This window comes from Anomaloglossus baeobatrachus, unplaced genomic scaffold (genome assembly GCF_048569485.1).
Source record: "Anomaloglossus baeobatrachus isolate aAnoBae1 unplaced genomic scaffold, aAnoBae1.hap1 Scaffold_718, whole genome shotgun sequence".
Classification (NCBI taxonomy): domain Eukaryota; kingdom Metazoa; phylum Chordata; class Amphibia; order Anura; family Aromobatidae; genus Anomaloglossus; species Anomaloglossus baeobatrachus.
Genome location: NW_027445094.1, coordinates 27,516 through 46,654, shown reverse-complemented (window position 1 = coordinate 46,654; position 19,139 = coordinate 27,516). Strand labels below are relative to the sequence as shown.

The window sequence follows — 19,139 nt, the reverse complement described above, 5'->3', positions numbered from 1 at the left end:
ACCCACGCCTACACAAGACATTTTGTCACCCAAGCCAACCCTTGAAAAGGCTGCTTTGCAGAGCAAAAACAAGAAGAATGGTGCGTTTTGCAGCCGCCGCCCACTGCAATGAATCTGAATAACTCCTCCTTTAGGGCGCAAGCAACTCCCCTCCCCCTTGCAGTCTTTCCAATTCACGATACAAAAAGACGGACAGGACAGGTTGCCTGACTTTCCGTCACTGCCACCCTTTGCCATCCTTACCCGTAGAAAGCCCTTTCATCATCCCCAAACCCTAATCTTTTCCCTTTCCTTCCCAGCCCCCAAACCCTGCCCTCTGTACCTTTCTCACCACCCGCTTCCCTTCTCCTGTCATCCCCCTACCACCCGGGAAAAAAAGAGATTGCCCCCTCCTTCCACTAGCCCACCCTCCCACCCAAAGAACAACTTCTTCTGCGCAGCTTGTTTTCTAGGCAGCAGCGCTATTGTGATGTCATCGGGGGGCATTGTGACAAGCCGCCAGTGTTCCGTCTCTTCATGTTGTGCACAGTTCAAACGGAAAATACATCAACAGGCAGACTACAGAAAAGCTTACTATCAAAGGTTAGAGGGGGGCTTTCTCAGAGGGCTTTTTACAGTTTTTCTATTCCCAATTAGCCGTTTAAGTGTACTTATTGAAAGTAGTAATTCTTTCATAGGCCGCCCTTTCTTAGTATTTGACGTTCCTTATATTGCGGTATGAGGCTTCGCAGTAGGTTGCAAACATTCATCACCCATGACTGTCCCCAATTGAGCTCAGAAGCTCAATGTCTATCATGACCTCTCTTTTAGAATGTCCAAGAGCAAGCAAACTATTCCTCCAGGAGAGGGCGCCAACAGACTACTAAAGAGATCATCATTACTCAAAGAAAACCCCAAAAACCAATGCATGATAGGAATAAACAGGTAACTTTCTTTGGAGTGGAAGCGGAGAGATCGCACCAGATGCCAATTCTAGATCTTATCACACCTGTGGTCACTGCAGCAGCAGGTGAATCCACTTTGTCCAAAAGGGATCTATTCCATTCAATTGCAAATGATCTAGATAAGACAGAGAACTGCAGCACGGGGACATAGCCGAGTTGGTCAGGTTGAGTGGTGATGAGTTTGCTATTTGGATGAATAAAGAAAGTCAAAAGTGTGAAAGATAAAAAACAAAAGGAGGAAGTGTGAAAAGTGAATGGGCCAAATTGAGGTGCATATGAAGACGTATGCTTTCTTCCAATTCATTAAATCGGGCTAATATGAATCAGGTGAATTGAGTTCTGCTTTTGGAAACTGGGTTAAGAAGGGGTGCACCGTTCCTGGAGGTACTGCAATACCAGGTCAATGCGTGGAGTGGACAGAGCAAGCTCTTTTTCCATCTCCCTGTTCTAAAAATCCATTTAATATATGGTCCCCAGATAGGGGACGTATCAGATATTAAACTGATAAGAACAGATACTACACTTGATCTTAGCCAAAAGGCCGAGAAGCGATAACCAGAATTGGTTTGGGCCTCGAGTGGCACCCTGGCCTATGCCGGACACATCTTAGGGAGAGAGAGCGAGAGGGAGACAAACCCACGCCTACACAAGACATTTTGTCACCCAAGCCAACCCTTGAAAAGGCTGCTTTGCAGAGCAAAAACAAGAAGAATGGTGCGTTTTGCAGCCGCCGCCCACTGCAATGAATCTGAATAACTCCTCCTTTAGGGCGCAAGCAACTCCCCTCCCCCTTGCAGTCTTTCCAATTCACGATACAAAAAGACGGACAGGACAGGTTGCCTGACTTTCCGTCACTGCCACCCTTTGCCATCCTTACCCGTAGAAAGCCCTTTCATCATCCCCAAACCCTAATCTTTTCCCTTTCCTTCCCAGCCCCCAAACCCTGCCCTCTGTACCTTTCTCACCACCCGCTTCCCTTCTCCTGTCATCCCCCTACCACCCGGGAAAAAAAGAGATTGCCCCCTCCTTCCACTAGCCCACCCTCCCACCCAAAGAACAACTTCTTCTGCGCAGCTTGTTTTCTAGGCAGCAGCGCTATTGTGATGTCATCGGGGGGCATTGTGACAAGCCGCCAGTGTTCCGTCTCTTCATGTTGTGCACAGTTCAAACGGAAAATACATCAACAGGCAGACTACAGAAAAGCTTACTATCAAAGGTTAGAGGGGGGCTTTCTCAGAGGGCTTTTTACAGTTTTTCTATTCCCAATTAGCCGTTTAAGTGTACTTATTGAAAGTAGTAATTCTTTCATAGGCCGCCCTTTCTTAGTATTTGACGTTCCTTATATTGCGGTATGAGGCTTCGCAGTAGGTTGCAAACATTCATCACCCATGACTGTCCCCAATTGAGCTCAGAAGCTCAATGTCTATCATGACCTCTCTTTTAGAATGTCCAAGAGCAAGCAAACTATTCCTCCAGGAGAGGGCGCCAACAGACTACTAAAGAGATCATCATTACTCAAAGAAAACCCCAAAAACCAATGCATGATAGGAATAAACAGGTAACTTTCTTTGGAGTGGAAGCGGAGAGATCGCACCAGATGCCAATTCTAGATCTTATCACACCTGTGGTCACTGCAGCAGCAGGTGAATCCACTTTGTCCAAAAGGGATCTATTCCATTCAATTGCAAATGATCTAGATAAGACAGAGAACTGCAGCACGGGGACATAGCCGAGTTGGTCAGGTTGAGTGGTGATGAGTTTGCTATTTGGATGAATAAAGAAAGTCAAAAGTGTGAAAGATAAAAAACAAAAGGAGGAAGTGTGAAAAGTGAATGGGCCAAATTGAGGTGCATATGAAGACGTATGCTTTCTTCCAATTCATTAAATCGGGCTAATATGAATCAGGTGAATTGAGTTCTGCTTTTGGAAACTGGGTTAAGAAGGGGTGCACCGTTCCTGGAGGTACTGCAATACCAGGTCAATGCGTGGAGTGGACAGAGCAAGCTCTTTTTCCATCTCCCTGTTCTAAAAATCCATTTAATATATGGTCCCCAGATAGGGGACGTATCAGATATTAAACTGATAAGAACAGATTTTGATTTAATGAAGCTTTCCAAAGCACCGCAAAAATGCATGACCGAAGTCACACCAAAAACAGTGCAAAGGCTAGGATTCGTGTGGACCCCTCCGTGAGAAGAGGATCCCCAAAAATCAACCCCGTCCCTCCGAGCCAGAAGGCCACAGCGAGGGTCAGGGATCTTCGGTGCTCCCCCAAGCCGAAGCCTGGTTGAGCCTTGTTGTTGCTCCCAGCGTCCACCGAGGCATCTTACCCAAGTGGAGTAGGGAGCTACTAGTCGTTGGTTTCGCAGCCGAGACTGCCCGGACCGTCAACCGGTGTTGGTTTCTCAGCCCAAGGCTGACCGGACCTCCAACCGGGTGTTGGTTTCTCAGCCCAAGGCTGACCGGACCTCCAACCGGGTGTTGGTTTCTCAGCCCAAGGCTAACCGGACCTCCAACCGGGTGTTGGTTTCTCAGCCAAAGCTGACCCGGACCTCCAACCGGGTGTTGGTTTCTCAGCCCAAAGCTGACCGGACCTCCGACCGGGATTATAAAAATTTCCCTTCTTAGCCAGAAGGCCGGGATAGGGCAATATGCTTGGAAAGTATGAATAGGCAAGGCGCGGCGTGCGACAGAGTCTGAGGCTTACCAGGGTCCCAACCTAGCAAGTTCAGACTCCCTCCAGGGTGTCCATTCCTGGGGCACATTGCACCATAACCCCCACACTTACTCAGTCTAATAGCCTCGATCCTGGTAGGGCCATGGTTTCCTCTAGATGGATATACTATCCTCCCAAAGTACTAACAAGCGCAACCTTCCAGTGTGCATTGCATCATTGTACTAAGGTGGCCGGAGCCTTAAACCACCTTTTCGAACGATACTACACTTGATCTTAGCCAAAAGGCCGAGAAGCGATAACCAGAATTGGTTTGGGCCTCGAGTGGCACCCTGGCCTATGCCGGACACATCTTAGGGAGAGAGAGCGAGAGGGAGACAAACCCACGCCTACACAAGACATTTTGTCACCCAAGCCAACCCTTGAAAAGGCTGCTTTGCAGAGCAAAAACAAGAAGAATGGTGCGTTTTGCAGCCGCCGCCCACTGCAATGAATCTGAATAACTCCTCCTTTAGGGCGCAAGCAACTCCCCTCCCCCTTGCAGTCTTTCCAATTCACGATACAAAAAGACGGACAGGACAGGTTGCCTGACTTTCCGTCACTGCCACCCTTTGCCATCCTTACCCGTAGAAAGCCCTTTCATCATCCCCAAACCCTAATCTTTTCCCTTTCCTTCCCAGCCCCCAAACCCTGCCCTCTGTACCTTTCTCACCACCCGCTTCCCTTCTCCTGTCATCCCCCTACCACCCGGGAAAAAAAGAGATTGCCCCCTCCTTCCACTAGCCCACCCTCCCACCCAAAGAACAACTTCTTCTGCGCAGCTTGTTTTCTAGGCAGCAGCGCTATTGTGATGTCATCGGGGGGCATTGTGACAAGCCGCCAGTGTTCCGTCTCTTCATGTTGTGCACAGTTCAAACGGAAAATACATCAACAGGCAGACTACAGAAAAGCTTACTATCAAAGGTTAGAGGGGGGCTTTCTCAGAGGGCTTTTTACAGTTTTTCTATTCCCAATTAGCCGTTTAAGTGTACTTATTGAAAGTAGTAATTCTTTCATAGGCCGCCCTTTCTTAGTATTTGACGTTCCTTATATTGCGGTATGAGGCTTCGCAGTAGGTTGCAAACATTCATCACCCATGACTGTCCCCAATTGAGCTCAGAAGCTCAATGTCTATCATGACCTCTCTTTTAGAATGTCCAAGAGCAAGCAAACTATTCCTCCAGGAGAGGGCGCCAACAGACTACTAAAGAGATCATCATTACTCAAAGAAAACCCCAAAAACCAATGCATGATAGGAATAAACAGGTAACTTTCTTTGGAGTGGAAGCGGAGAGATCGCACCAGATGCCAATTCTAGATCTTATCACACCTGTGGTCACTGCAGCAGCAGGTGAATCCACTTTGTCCAAAAGGGATCTATTCCATTCAATTGCAAATGATCTAGATAAGACAGAGAACTGCAGCACGGGGACATAGCCGAGTTGGTCAGGTTGAGTGGTGATGAGTTTGCTATTTGGATGAATAAAGAAAGTCAAAAGTGTGAAAGATAAAAAACAAAAGGAGGAAGTGTGAAAAGTGAATGGGCCAAATTGAGGTGCATATGAAGACGTATGCTTTCTTCCAATTCATTAAATCGGGCTAATATGAATCAGGTGAATTGAGTTCTGCTTTTGGAAACTGGGTTAAGAAGGGGTGCACCGTTCCTGGAGGTACTGCAATACCAGGTCAATGCGTGGAGTGGACAGAGCAAGCTCTTTTTCCATCTCCCTGTTCTAAAAATCCATTTAATATATGGTCCCCAGATAGGGGACGTATCAGATATTAAACTGATAAGAACAGATACTACACTTGATCTTAGCCAAAAGGCCGAGAAGCGATAACCAGAATTGGTTTGGGCCTCGAGTGGCACCCTGGCCTATGCCGGACACATCTTAGGGAGAGAGAGCGAGAGGGAGACAAACCCACGCCTACACAAGACATTTTGTCACCCAAGCCAACCCTTGAAAAGGCTGCTTTGCAGAGCAAAAACAAGAAGAATGGTGCGTTTTGCAGCCGCCGCCCACTGCAATGAATCTGAATAACTCCTCCTTTAGGGCGCAAGCAACTCCCCTCCCCCTTGCAGTCTTTCCAATTCACGATACAAAAAGACGGACAGGACAGGTTGCCTGACTTTCCGTCACTGCCACCCTTTGCCATCCTTACCCGTAGAAAGCCCTTTCATCATCCCCAAACCCTAATCTTTTCCCTTTCCTTCCCAGCCCCCAAACCCTGCCCTCTGTACCTTTCTCACCACCCGCTTCCCTTCTCCTGTCATCCCCCTACCACCCGGGAAAAAAAGAGATTGCCCCCTCCTTCCACTAGCCCACCCTCCCACCCAAAGAACAACTTCTTCTGCGCAGCTTGTTTTCTAGGCAGCAGCGCTATTGTGATGTCATCGGGGGGCATTGTGACAAGCCGCCAGTGTTCCGTCTCTTCATGTTGTGCACAGTTCAAACGGAAAATACATCAACAGGCAGACTACAGAAAAGCTTACTATCAAAGGTTAGAGGGGGGCTTTCTCAGAGGGCTTTTTACAGTTTTTCTATTCCCAATTAGCCGTTTAAGTGTACTTATTGAAAGTAGTAATTCTTTCATAGGCCGCCCTTTCTTAGTATTTGACGTTCCTTATATTGCGGTATGAGGCTTCGCAGTAGGTTGCAAACATTCATCACCCATGACTGTCCCCAATTGAGCTCAGAAGCTCAATGTCTATCATGACCTCTCTTTTAGAATGTCCAAGAGCAAGCAAACTATTCCTCCAGGAGAGGGCGCCAACAGACTACTAAAGAGATCATCATTACTCAAAGAAAACCCCAAAAACCAATGCATGATAGGAATAAACAGGTAACTTTCTTTGGAGTGGAAGCGGAGAGATCGCACCAGATGCCAATTCTAGATCTTATCACACCTGTGGTCACTGCAGCAGCTGGTGAATCCACTTTGTCCAAAAGGGATCTATTCCATTCAATTGCAAATGATCTAGATAAGACAGAGAACTGCAGCACGGGGACATAGCCGAGTTGGTCAGGTTGAGTGGTGATGAGTTTGCTATTTGGATGAATAAAGAAAGTCAAAAGTGTGAAAGATAAAAAACAAAAGGAGGAAGTGTGAAAAGTGAATGGGCCAAATTGAGGTGCATATGAAGACGTATGCTTTCTTCCAATTCATTAAATCGGGCTAATATGAATCAGGTGAATTGAGTTCTGCTTTTGGAAACTGGGTTAAGAAGGGGTGCACCGTTCCTGGAGGTACTGCAATACCAGGTCAATGCGTGGAGTGGACAGAGCAAGCTCTTTTTCCATCTCCCTGTTCTAAAAATCCATTTAATATATGGTCCCCAGATAGGGGACGTATCAGATATTAAACTGATAAGAACAGATACTACACTTGATCTTAGCCAAAAGGCCGAGAAGCGATAACCAGAATTGGTTTGGGCCTCGAGTGGCACCCTGGCCTATGCCGGACACATCTTAGGGAGAGAGAGCGAGAGGGAGACAAACCCACGCCTACACAAGACATTTTGTCACCCAAGCCAACCCTTGAAAAGGCTGCTTTGCAGAGCAAAAACAAGAAGAATGGTGCGTTTTGCAGCCGCCGCCCACTGCAATGAATCTGAATAACTCCTCCTTTAGGGCGCAAGCAACTCCCCTCCCCCTTGCAGTCTTTCCAATTCACGATACAAAAAGACGGACAGGACAGGTTGCCTGACTTTCCGTCACTGCCACCCTTTGCCATCCTTACCCGTAGAAAGCCCTTTCATCATCCCCAAACCCTAATCTTTTCCCTTTCCTTCCCAGCCCCCAAACCCTGCCCTCTGTACCTTTCTCACCACCCGCTTCCCTTCTCCTGTCATCCCCCTACCACCCGGGAAAAAAAGAGATTGCCCCCTCCTTCCACTAGCCCACCCTCCCACCCAAAGAACAACTTCTTCTGCGCAGCTTGTTTTCTAGGCAGCAGCGCTATTGTGATGTCATCGGGGGGCATTGTGACAAGCCGCCAGTGTTCCGTCTCTTCATGTTGTGCACAGTTCAAACGGAAAATACATCAACAGGCACACTACAGAAAAGCTTACTATCAAAGGTTAGAGGGGGGCTTTCTCAGAGGGCTTTTTACAGTTTTTCTATTCCCAATTAGCCGTTTAAGTGTACTTATTGAAAGTAGTAATTCTTTCATAGGCCGCCCTTTCTTAGTATTTGACGTTCCTTATATTGCGGTATGAGGCTTCGCAGTAGGTTGCAAACATTCATCACCCATGACTGTCCCCAATTGAGCTCAGAAGCTCAATGTCTATCATGACCTCTCTTTTAGAATGTCCAAGAGCAAGCAAACTATTCCTCCAGGAGAGGGCGCCAACAGACTACTAAAGAGATCATCATTACTCAAAGAAAACCCCAAAAACCAATGCATGATAGGAATAAACAGGTAACTTTCTTTGGAGTGGAAGCGGAGAGATCGCACCAGATGCCAATTCTAGATCTTATCACACCTGTGGTCACTGCAGCAGCAGGTGAATCCACTTTGTCCAAAAGGGATCTATTCCATTCAATTGCAAATGATCTAGATAAGACAGAGAACTGCAGCACGGGGACATAGCCGAGTTGGTCAGGTTGAGTGGTGATGAGTTTGCTATTTGGATGAATAAAGAAAGTCAAAAGTGTGAAAGATAAAAAACAAAAGGAGGAAGTGTGAAAAGTGAATGGGCCAAATTGAGGTGCATATGAAGACGTATGCTTTCTTCCAATTCATTAAATCGGGCTAATATGAATCAGGTGAATTGAGTTCTGCTTTTGGAAACTGGGTTAAGAAGGGGTGCACCGTTCCTGGAGGTACTGCAATACCAGGTCAATGCGTGGAGTGGACAGAGCAAGCTCTTTTTCCATCTCCCTGTTCTAAAAATCCATTTAATATATGGTCCCCAGATAGGGGACGTATCAGATATTAAACTGATAAGAACAGATACTACACTTGATCTTAGCCAAAAGGCCGAGAAGCGATAACCAGAATTGGTTTGGGCCTCGAGTGGCACCCTGGCCTATGCCGGACACATCTTAGGGAGAGAGAGCGAGAGGGAGACAAACCCACGCCTACACAAGACATTTTGTCACCCAAGCCAACCCTTGAAAAGGCTGCTTTGCAGAGCAAAAACAAGAAGAATGGTGCGTTTTGCAGCCGCCGCCCACTGCAATGAATCTGAATAACTCCTCCTTTAGGGCGCAAGCAACTCCCCTCCCCCTTGCAGTCTTTCCAATTCACGATACAAAAAGACGGACAGGACAGGTTGCCTGACTTTCCGTCACTGCCACCCTTTGCCATCCTTACCCGTAGAAAGCCCTTTCATCATCCCCAAACCCTAATCTTTTCCCTTTCCTTCCCAGCCCCCAAACCCTGCCCTCTGTACCTTTCTCACCACCCGCTTCCCTTCTCCTGTCATCCCCCTACCACCCGGGAAAAAAAGAGATTGCCCCCTCCTTCCACTAGCCCACCCTCCCACCCAAAGAACAACTTCTTCTGCGCAGCTTGTTTTCTAGGCAGCAGCGCTATTGTGATGTCATCGGGGGGCATTGTGACAAGCCGCCAGTGTTCCGTCTCTTCATGTTGTGCACAGTTCAAACGGAAAATACATCAACAGGCAGACTACAGAAAAGCTTACTATCAAAGGTTAGAGGGGGGCTTTCTCAGAGGGCTTTTTACAGTTTTTCTATTCCCAATTAGCCGTTTAAGTGTACTTATTGAAAGTAGTAATTCTTTCATAGGCCGCCCTTTCTTAGTATTTGACGTTCCTTATATTGCGGTATGAGGCTTCGCAGTAGGTTGCAAACATTCATCACCCATGACTGTCCCCAATTGAGCTCAGAAGCTCAATGTCTATCATGACCTCTCTTTTAGAATGTCCAAGAGCAAGCAAACTATTCCTCCAGGAGAGGGCGCCAACAGACTACTAAAGAGATCATCATTACTCAAAGAAAACCCCAAAAACCAATGCATGATAGGAATAAACAGGTAACTTTCTTTGGAGTGGAAGCGGAGAGATCGCACCAGATGCCAATTCTAGATCTTATCACACCTGTGGTCACTGCAGCAGCAGGTGAATCCACTTTGTCCAAAAGGGATCTATTCCATTCAATTGCAAATGATCTAGATAAGACAGAGAACTGCAGCACGGGGACATAGCCGAGTTGGTCAGGTTGAGTGGTGATGAGTTTGCTATTTGGATGAATAAAGAAAGTCAAAAGTGTGAAAGATAAAAAACAAAAGGAGGAAGTGTGAAAAGTGAATGGGCCAAATTGAGGTGCATATGAAGACGTATGCTTTCTTCCAATTCATTAAATCGGGCTAATATGAATCAGGTGAATTGAGTTCTGCTTTTGGAAACTGGGTTAAGAAGGGGTGCACCGTTCCTGGAGGTACTGCAATACCAGGTCAATGCGTGGAGTGGACAGAGCAAGCTCTTTTTCCATCTCCCTGTTCTAAAAATCCATTTAATATATGGTCCCCAGATAGGGGACGTATCAGATATTAAACTGATAAGAACAGATACTACACTTGATCTTAGCCAAAAGGCCGAGAAGCGATAACCAGAATTGGTTTGGGCCTCGAGTGGCACCCTGGCCTATGCCGGACACATCTTAGGGAGAGAGAGCGAGAGGGAGACAAACCCACGCCTACACAAGACATTTTGTCACCCAAGCCAACCCTTGAAAAGGCTGCTTTGCAGAGCAAAAACAAGAAGAATGGTGCGTTTTGCAGCCGCCGCCCACTGCAATGAATCTGAATAACTCCTCCTTTAGGGCGCAAGCAACTCCCCTCCCCCTTGCAGTCTTTCCAATTCACGATACAAAAAGACGGACAGGACAGGTTGCCTGACTTTCCGTCACTGCCACCCTTTGCCATCCTTACCCGTAGAAAGCCCTTTCATCATCCCCAAACCCTAATCTTTTCCCTTTCCTTCCCAGCCCCCAAACCCTGCCCTCTGTACCTTTCTCACCACCCGCTTCCCTTCTCCTGTCATCCCCCTACCACCCGGGAAAAAAAGAGATTGCCCCCTCCTTCCACTAGCCCACCCTCCCACCCAAAGAACAACTTCTTCTGCGCAGCTTGTTTTCTAGGCAGCAGCGCTATTGTGATGTCATCGGGGGGCATTGTGACAAGCCGCCAGTGTTCCGTCTCTTCATGTTGTGCACAGTTCAAACGGAAAATACATCAACAGGCAGACTACAGAAAAGCTTACTATCAAAGGTTAGAGGGGGGCTTTCTCAGAGGGCTTTTTACAGTTTTTCTATTCCCAATTAGCCGTTTAAGTGTACTTATTGAAAGTAGTAATTCTTTCATAGGCCGCCCTTTCTTAGTATTTGACGTTCCTTATATTGCGGTATGAGGCTTCGCAGTAGGTTGCAAACATTCATCACCCATGACTGTCCCCAATTGAGCTCAGAAGCTCAATGTCTATCATGACCTCTCTTTTAGAATGTCCAAGAGCAAGCAAACTATTCCTCCAGGAGAGGGCGCCAACAGACTACTAAAGAGATCATCATTACTCAAAGAAAACCCCAAAAACCAATGCATGATAGGAATAAACAGGTAACTTTCTTTGGAGTGGAAGCGGAGAGATCGCACCAGATGCCAATTCTAGATCTTATCACACCTGTGGTCACTGCAGCAGCAGGTGAATCCACTTTGTCCAAAAGGGATCTATTCCATTCAATTGCAAATGATCTAGATAAGACAGAGAACTGCAGCACGGGGACATAGCCGAGTTGGTCAGGTTGAGTGGTGATGAGTTTGCTATTTGGATGAATAAAGAAAGTCAAAAGTGTGAAAGATAAAAAACAAAAGGAGGAAGTGTGAAAAGTGAATGGGCCAAATTGAGGTGCATATGAAGACGTATGCTTTCTTCCAATTCATTAAATCGGGCTAATATGAATCAGGTGAATTGAGTTCTGCTTTTGGAAACTGGGTTAAGAAGGGGTGCACCGTTCCTGGAGGTACTGCAATACCAGGTCAATGCGTGGAGTGGACAGAGCAAGCTCTTTTTCCATCTCCCTGTTCTAAAAATCCATTTAATATATGGTCCCCAGATAGGGGACGTATCAGATATTAAACTGATAAGAACAGATACTACACTTGATCTTAGCCAAAAGGCCGAGAAGCGATAACCAGAATTGGTTTGGGCCTCGAGTGGCACCCTGGCCTATGCCGGACACATCTTAGGGAGAGAGAGCGAGAGGGAGACAAACCCACGCCTACACAAGACATTTTGTCACCCAAGCCAACCCTTGAAAAGGCTGCTTTGCAGAGCAAAAACAAGAAGAATGGTGCGTTTTGCAGCCGCCGCCCACTGCAATGAATCTGAATAACTCCTCCTTTAGGGCGCAAGCAACTCCCCTCCCCCTTGCAGTCTTTCCAATTCACGATACAAAAATACGGACAGGACAGGTTGCCTGACTTTCCGTCACTGCCACCCTTTGCCATCCTTACCCGTAGAAAGCCCTTTCATCATCCCCAAACCCTAATCTTTTCCCTTTCCTTCCCAGCCCCCAAACCCTGCCCTCTGTACCTTTCTCACCACCCGCTTCCCTTCTCCTGTCATCCCCCTACCACCCGGGAAAAAAAGAGATTGCCCCCTCCTTCCACTAGCCCACCCTCCCACCCAAAGAACAACTTCTTCTGCGCAGCTTGTTTTCTAGGCAGCAGCGCTATTGTGATGTCATCGGGGGGCATTGTGACAAGCCGCCAGTGTTCCGTCTCTTCATGTTGTGCACAGTTCAAACGGAAAATACATCAACAGGCAGACTACAGAAAAGCTTACTATCAAAGGTTAGAGGGGGGCTTTCTCAGAGGGCTTTTTACAGTTTTTCTATTCCCAATTAGCCGTTTAAGTGTACTTATTGAAAGTAGTAATTCTTTCATAGGCCGCCCTTTCTTAGTATTTGACGTTCCTTATATTGCGGTATGAGGCTTCGCAGTAGGTTGCAAACATTCATCACCCATGACTGTCCCCAATTGAGCTCAGAAGCTCAATGTCTATCATGACCTCTCTTTTAGAATGTCCAAGAGCAAGCAAACTATTCCTCCAGGAGAGGGCGCCAACAGACTACTAAAGAGATCATCATTACTCAAAGAAAACCCCAAAAACCAATGCATGATAGGAATAAACAGGTAACTTTCTTTGGAGTGGAAGCGGAGAGATCGCACCAGATGCCAATTCTAGATCTTATCACACCTGTGGTCACTGCAGCAGCAGGTGAATCCACTTTGTCCAAAAGGGATCTATTCCATTCAATTGCAAATGATCTAGATAAGACAGAGAACTGCAGCACGGGGACATAGCCGAGTTGGTCAGGTTGAGTGGTGATGAGTTTGCTATTTGGATGAATAAAGAAAGTCAAAAGTGTGAAAGATAAAAAACAAAAGGAGGAAGTGTGAAAAGTGAATGGGCCAAATTGAGGTGCATATGAAGACGTATGCTTTCTTCCAATTCATTAAATCGGGCTAATATGAATCAGGTGAATTGAGTTCTGCTTTTGGAAACTGGGTTAAGAAGGGGTGCACCGTTCCTGGAGGTACTGCAATACCAGGTCAATGCGTGGAGTGGACAGAGCAAGCTCTTTTTCCATCTCCCTGTTCTAAAAATCCATTTAATATATGGTCCCCAGATAGGGGACGTATCAGATATTAAACTGATAAGAACAGATACTACACTTGATCTTAGCCAAAAGGCCGAGAAGCGATAACCAGAATTGGTTTGGGCCTCGAGTGGCACCCTGGCCTATGCCGGACACATCTTAGGGAGAGAGAGCGAGAGGGAGACAAACCCACGCCTACACAAGACATTTTGTCACCCAAGCCAACCCTTGAAAAGGCTGCTTTGCAGAGCAAAAACAAGAAGAATGGTGCGTTTTGCAGCCGCCGCCCACTGCAATGAATCTGAATAACTCCTCCTTTAGGGCGCAAGCAACTCCCCTCCCCCTTGCAGTCTTTCCAATTCACGATACAAAAAGACGGACAGGACAGGTTGCCTGACTTTCCGTCACTGCCACCCTTTGCCATCCTTACCCGTAGAAAGCCCTTTCATCATCCCCAAACCCTAATCTTTTCCCTTTCCTTCCCAGCCCCCAAACCCTGCCCTCTGTACCTTTCTCACCACCCGCTTCCCTTCTCCTGTCATCCCCCTACCACCCGGGAAAAAAAGAGATTGCCCCCTCCTTCCACTAGCCCACCCTCCCACCCAAAGAACAACTTCTTCTGCGCAGCTTGTTTTCTAGGCAGCAGCGCTATTGTGATGTCATCGGGGGGCATTGTGACAAGCCGCCAGTGTTCCGTCTCTTCATGTTGTGCACAGTTCAAACGGAAAATACATCAACAGGCAGACTACAGAAAAGCTTACTATCAAAGGTTAGAGGGGGGCTTTCTCAGAGGGCTTTTTACAGTTTTTCTATTCCCAATTAGCCGTTTAAGTGTACTTATTGAAAGTAGTAATTCTTTCATAGGCCGCCCTTTCTTAGTATTTGACGTTCCTTATATTGCGGTATGAGGCTTCGCAGTAGGTTGCAAACATTCATCACCCATGACTGTCCCCAATTGAGCTCAGAAGCTCAATGTCTATCATGACCTCTCTTTTAGAATGTCCAAGAGCAAGCAAACTATTCCTCCAGGAGAGGGCGCCAACAGACTACTAAAGAGATCATCATTACTCAAAGAAAACCCCAAAAACCAATGCATGATAGGAATAAACAGGTAACTTTCTTTGGAGTGGAAGCGGAGAGATCGCACCAGATGCCAATTCTAGATCTTATCACACCTGTGGTCACTGCAGCAGCAGGTGAATCCACTTTGTCCAAAAGGGATCTATTCCATTCAATTGCAAATGATCTAGATAAGACAGAGAACTGCAGCACGGGGACATAGCCGAGTTGGTCAGGTTGAGTGGTGATGAGTTTGCTATTTGGATGAATAAAGAAAGTCAAAAGTGTGAAAGATAAAAAACAAAAGGAGGAAGTGTGAAAAGTGAATGGGCCAAATTGAGGTGCATATGAAGACGTATGCTTTCTTCCAATTCATTAAATCGGGCTAATATGAATCAGGTGAATTGAGTTCTGCTTTTGGAAACTGGGTTAAGAAGGGGTGCACCGTTCCTGGAGGTACTGCAATACCAGGTCAATGCGTGGAGTGGACAGAGCAAGCTCTTTTTCCATCTCCCTGTTCTAAAAATCCATTTAATATATGGTCCCCAGATAGGGGACGTATCAGATATTAAACTGATAAGAACAGATTTGATTTAATGAAGCTTTCCAAAGCACCGCAAAAAATGCATGACCGAAGTCACACCAAAAACAGTGCAAAGGCTAGGATTCGTGTGGACCCCTCCGTGAGGAGAGGGTCCCCAAAAATCAACCCCGTCCCTCCGAGCCAGAAGGCCACAGCAAGGGTCAGGGATCTTCGGTGCTCCCCCAAGCCGAAGCCTGGTTGAGCCTTGTCGTTGCTCCCAGCGTCCACCCAGGCATCTTACCCAAGTGGAGTAGAGAGCTACTAGTTGTTGGTTTCGCAGCCGAAACTGCCCGGACCGTCAACCGGTGTTGGTTTCTCAGCCCAAGGCTAACCGGACCTCCAACCGGGTGTTGGTTTCTCAGCCGAAGCTGACCCGGACCTCCAACCGGGTGTTGGTTTCTCAGCCGAAGCTGACCCAGACCTCCAACCGGGTGTTGGTTTCTCAGCCGAAGCTGACCCGGACCTCCAACCGGGTGTTGGTTTCTCAGCCCAAAGCTGAACGGACCTCCGACCATGATTATAAAAATTTCCCTTCCTAGCCAGAAGGCCGGGATAGAGCAATATGCTCAGAAAGTATGAAAGGGCAAGGTACGGTGTGCTACAGAGCCCAAGGCTCGCCGGGGTCCCAAGCCAGCAAGCTCAGACTCACTCCAGGGTCGTCAGTCCTGGGGCACATTGCTTCCTGGAGGTACTGCAATACCAGGTCAATGCGTGGAGTGGACAGAGCAAGCTCTTTTTCCATCTCCCTGTTCTAAAAATCCATTTAATATATGGTCCCCAGATAGGGGACGTATCAGATATTAAACTGATAAGAACAGATACTACACTTGATCTTAGCCAAAAGGCCGAGAAGCGATAACCAGAATTGGTTTGGGCCTCGAGTGGCACCCTGGCCTATGCCGGACACATCTTAGGGAGAGAGAGCGAGAGGGAGACAAACCCACGCCTACACAAGACATTTTGTCACCCAAGCCAACCCTTGAAAAGGCTGCTTTGCAGAGCAAAAACAAGAAGAATGGTGCGTTTTGCAGCCGCCGCCCACTGCAATGAATCTGAATAACTCCTCCTTTAGGGCGCAAGCAACTCCCCTCCCCCTTGCAGTCTTTCCAATTCACGATACAAAAAGACGGACAGGACAGGTTGCCTGACTTTCCGTCACTGCCACCCTTTGCCATCCTTACCCGTAGAAAGCCCTTTCATCATCCCCAAACCCTAATCTTTTCCCTTTCCTTCCCAGCCCCCAAACCCTGCCCTCTGTACCTTTCTCACCACCCGCTTCCCTTCTCCTGTCATCCCCCTACCACCCGGGAAAAAAAGAGATTGCCCCCTCCTTCCACTAGCCCACCCTCCCACCCAAAGAACAACTTCTTCTGCGCAGCTTGTTTTCTAGGCAGCAGCGCTATTGTGATGTCATCGGGGGGCATTGTGACAAGCCGCCAGTGTTCCGTCTCTTCATGTTGTGCACAGTTCAAACGGAAAATACATCAACAGGCAGACTACAGAAAAGCTTACTATCAAAGGTTAGAGGGGGGCTTTCTCAGAGGGCTTTTTACAGTTTTTCTATTCCCAATTAGCCGTTTAAGTGTACTTATTGAAAGTAGTAATTCTTTCATAGGCCGCCCTTTCTTAGTATTTGACGTTCCTTATATTGCGGTATGAGGCTTCGCAGTAGGTTGCAAACATTCATCACCCATGACTGTCCCCAATTGAGCTCAGAAGCTCAATGTCTATCATGACCTCTCTTTTAGAATGTCCAAGAGCAAGCAAACTATTCCTCCAGGAGAGGGCGCCAACAGACTACTAAAGAGATCATCATTACTCAAAGAAAACCCCAAAAACCAATGCATGATAGGAATAAACAGGTAACTTTCTTTGGAGTGGAAGCGGAGAGATCGCACCAGATGCCAATTCTAGATCTTATCACACCTGTGGTCACTGCAGCAGCAGGTGAATCCACTTTGTCCAAAAGGGATCTATTCCATTCAATTGCAAATGATCTAGATAAGACAGAGAACTGCAGCACGGGGACATAGCCGAGTTGGTCAGGTTGAGTGGTGATGAGTTTGCTATTTGGATGAATAAAGAAAGTCAAAAGTGTGAAAGATAAAAAACAAAAGGAGGAAGTGTGAAAAGTGAATGGGCCAAATTGAGGTGCATATGAAGACGTATGCTTTCTTCCAATTCATTAAATCGGGCTAATATGAATCAGGTGAATTGAGTTCTGCTTTTGGAAACTGGGTTAAGAAGGGGTGCACCGTTCCTGGAGGTACTGCAATACCAGGTCAATGCGTGGAGTGGACAGAGCAAGCTCTTTTTCCATCTCCCTGTTCTAAAAATCCATTTAATATATGGTCCCCAGATAGGGGACGTATCAGATATTAAACTGATAAGAACAGATACTACACTTGATCTTAGCCAAAAGGCCGAGAAGCGATAACCAGAATTGGTTTGGGCCTCGAGTGGCACCCTGGCCTATGCCGGACACATCTTAGGGAGAGAGAGCGAGAGGGAGACAAACCCACGCCTACACAAGACATTTTGTCACCCAAGCCAACCCTTGAAAAGGCTGCTTTGCAGAGCAAAAACAAGAAGAATGGTGCGTTTTGCAGCCGCCGCCCACTGCAATGAATCTGAATAACTCCTCCTTTAGGGCGCAAGCAACTCCCCTCCCCCTTGCAGTCTTTCCAATTCACGATACAAAAAGACGGACAGGACAGGTTGCCTGACTTTCCGTCACTGCCACCCTTTGCCATCCTTACCCGTAGAAAGCCCTTTCATCATCCCCAAACCCTAATCTTTTCCCTTTCCTTCCCAGCCCCCAAACCCTGCCCTCTGTACCTTTCTCACCACCCGCTTCCCTTCTCCTGTCATCCCCCTACCACCCGGGAAAAAAAGAGATTGCCCCCTCCTTCCACTAGCCCACCCTCCCACCCAAAGAACAACTTCTTCTGCGCAGCTTGTTTTCTAGGCAGCAGCGCTATTGTGATGTCATCGGGGGGCATTGTGACAAGCCGCCAGTGTTCCGTCTCTTCATGTTGTGCACAGTTCAAACGGAAAATACATCAACAGGCAGACTACAGAAAAGCTTACTATCAAAGGTTAGAGGGGGGCTTTCTCAGAGGGCTTTTTACAGTTTTTCTATTCCCAATTAGCCGTTTAAGTGTACTTATTGAAAGTAGTAATTCTTTCATAGGCCGCCCTTTCTTAGTATTTGACGTTCCTTATATTGCGGTATGAGGCTTCGCAGTAGGTTGCAAACATTCATCACCCATGACTGTCCCCAATTGAGCTCAGAAGCTCAATGTCTATCATGACCTCTCTTTTAGAATGTCCAAGAGCAAGCAAACTATTCCTCCAGGAGAGGGCGCCAACAGACTACTAAAGAGATCATCATTACTCAAAGAAAACCCCAAAAACCAATGCATGATAGGAATAAACAGGTAACTTTCTTTGGAGTGGAAGCGGAGAGATCGCACCAGATGCCAATTCTAGATCTTATCACACCTGTGGTCACTGCAGCAGCAGGTGAATCCACTTTGTCCAAAAGGGATCTATTCCATTCAATTGCAAATGATCTAGATAAGACAGAGAACTGCAGCACGGGGACATAGCCGAGTTGGTCAGGTTGAGTGGTGATGAGTTTGCTATTTGGATGAATAAAGAAAGTCAAAAGTGTGAAAGATAAAAAACAAAAGGAGGAAGTGTGAAAAGTGAATGGGCCAAATTGAGGTGCATATGAAGACGTATGCTTTCTTCCAATTCATTAAATCGGGCTAATATGAATCAGGTGAATTGAGTTCTGCTTTTGGAAACTGGGTTAAGAAGGGGTGCACCGTTCCTGGAGGTACTGCAATACCAGGTCAATGCGTGGAGTGGACAGAGCAAGCTCTTTTTCCATCTCCCTGTTCTAAAAATCCATTTAATATATGGTCCCCAGATAGGGGACGTATCAGATATTAAACTGATAAGAACAGATACTACACTTGATCTTAGCCAAAAGGCCGAGAAGCGATAACCAGAATTGGTTTGGGCCTCGAGTGGCACCCTGGCCTATGCCGGACACATCTTAGGGAGAGAGAGCGAGAGGGAGACAAACCCACACCTACACAAGACATTTTGTCACCCAAGCCAACCCTTGAAAAGGCTGCTTTGCAGAGCAAAAACAAGAAGAATGGTGCGTTTTGCAGCCGCCGCCCACTGCAATGAATCTGAATAAC

General features: G+C 47.0%; 12 non-coding genes and 1 pseudogene across 12 annotated transcripts; all 13 read right to left on the bottom strand.

Moving 5' to 3' along the window:
- Positions 1-1,306: 1,306 nt before the first annotated feature.
- LOC142287245 (U2 spliceosomal RNA) lies at positions 1,307-1,497 on the bottom strand. The gene has a single exon (XR_012748237.1). It is a non-coding gene; the product is annotated as a U2 spliceosomal RNA (small nuclear RNA).
- A 1,387-nt stretch (positions 1,498-2,884) lies between these two features.
- Positions 2,885-3,079, bottom strand: LOC142287220 (U2 spliceosomal RNA). The gene has a single exon (XR_012748218.1). It is a non-coding gene; the product is annotated as a U2 spliceosomal RNA (small nuclear RNA).
- Positions 3,080-3,776: 697 nt separating this feature from the next.
- LOC142287226 (U2 spliceosomal RNA) lies at positions 3,777-3,918 on the bottom strand (annotated as a pseudogene).
- A 1,387-nt stretch (positions 3,919-5,305) lies between these two features.
- LOC142287244 (U2 spliceosomal RNA) lies at positions 5,306-5,496 on the bottom strand. The gene has a single exon (XR_012748236.1). It is a non-coding gene; the product is annotated as a U2 spliceosomal RNA (small nuclear RNA).
- Positions 5,497-6,883: 1,387 nt separating this feature from the next.
- Positions 6,884-7,074, bottom strand: LOC142287243 (U2 spliceosomal RNA). The gene has a single exon (XR_012748235.1). It is a non-coding gene; the product is annotated as a U2 spliceosomal RNA (small nuclear RNA).
- A 1,387-nt stretch (positions 7,075-8,461) lies between these two features.
- On the bottom strand, positions 8,462-8,652 carry LOC142287242 (U2 spliceosomal RNA). Its single transcript, XR_012748234.1, has one exon. It is a non-coding gene; the product is annotated as a U2 spliceosomal RNA (small nuclear RNA).
- A 1,387-nt stretch (positions 8,653-10,039) lies between these two features.
- On the bottom strand, positions 10,040-10,230 carry LOC142287241 (U2 spliceosomal RNA). Its single transcript, XR_012748233.1, has one exon. It is a non-coding gene; the product is annotated as a U2 spliceosomal RNA (small nuclear RNA).
- Positions 10,231-11,617: 1,387 nt separating this feature from the next.
- Positions 11,618-11,808, bottom strand: LOC142287239 (U2 spliceosomal RNA). Its single transcript, XR_012748232.1, has one exon. It is a non-coding gene; the product is annotated as a U2 spliceosomal RNA (small nuclear RNA).
- Positions 11,809-13,195: 1,387 nt separating this feature from the next.
- On the bottom strand, positions 13,196-13,386 carry LOC142287238 (U2 spliceosomal RNA). Its single transcript, XR_012748231.1, has one exon. It is a non-coding gene; the product is annotated as a U2 spliceosomal RNA (small nuclear RNA).
- A 1,387-nt stretch (positions 13,387-14,773) lies between these two features.
- Positions 14,774-14,968, bottom strand: LOC142287221 (U2 spliceosomal RNA). The gene has a single exon (XR_012748219.1). It is a non-coding gene; the product is annotated as a U2 spliceosomal RNA (small nuclear RNA).
- A 619-nt stretch (positions 14,969-15,587) lies between these two features.
- LOC142287214 (U2 spliceosomal RNA) lies at positions 15,588-15,779 on the bottom strand. Its single transcript, XR_012748213.1, has one exon. It is a non-coding gene; the product is annotated as a U2 spliceosomal RNA (small nuclear RNA).
- Positions 15,780-17,166: 1,387 nt separating this feature from the next.
- On the bottom strand, positions 17,167-17,357 carry LOC142287237 (U2 spliceosomal RNA). Its single transcript, XR_012748230.1, has one exon. It is a non-coding gene; the product is annotated as a U2 spliceosomal RNA (small nuclear RNA).
- A 1,387-nt stretch (positions 17,358-18,744) lies between these two features.
- Positions 18,745-18,935, bottom strand: LOC142287236 (U2 spliceosomal RNA). The gene has a single exon (XR_012748229.1). It is a non-coding gene; the product is annotated as a U2 spliceosomal RNA (small nuclear RNA).
- Between the last annotated feature and the right edge of the window lie 204 nt (positions 18,936-19,139).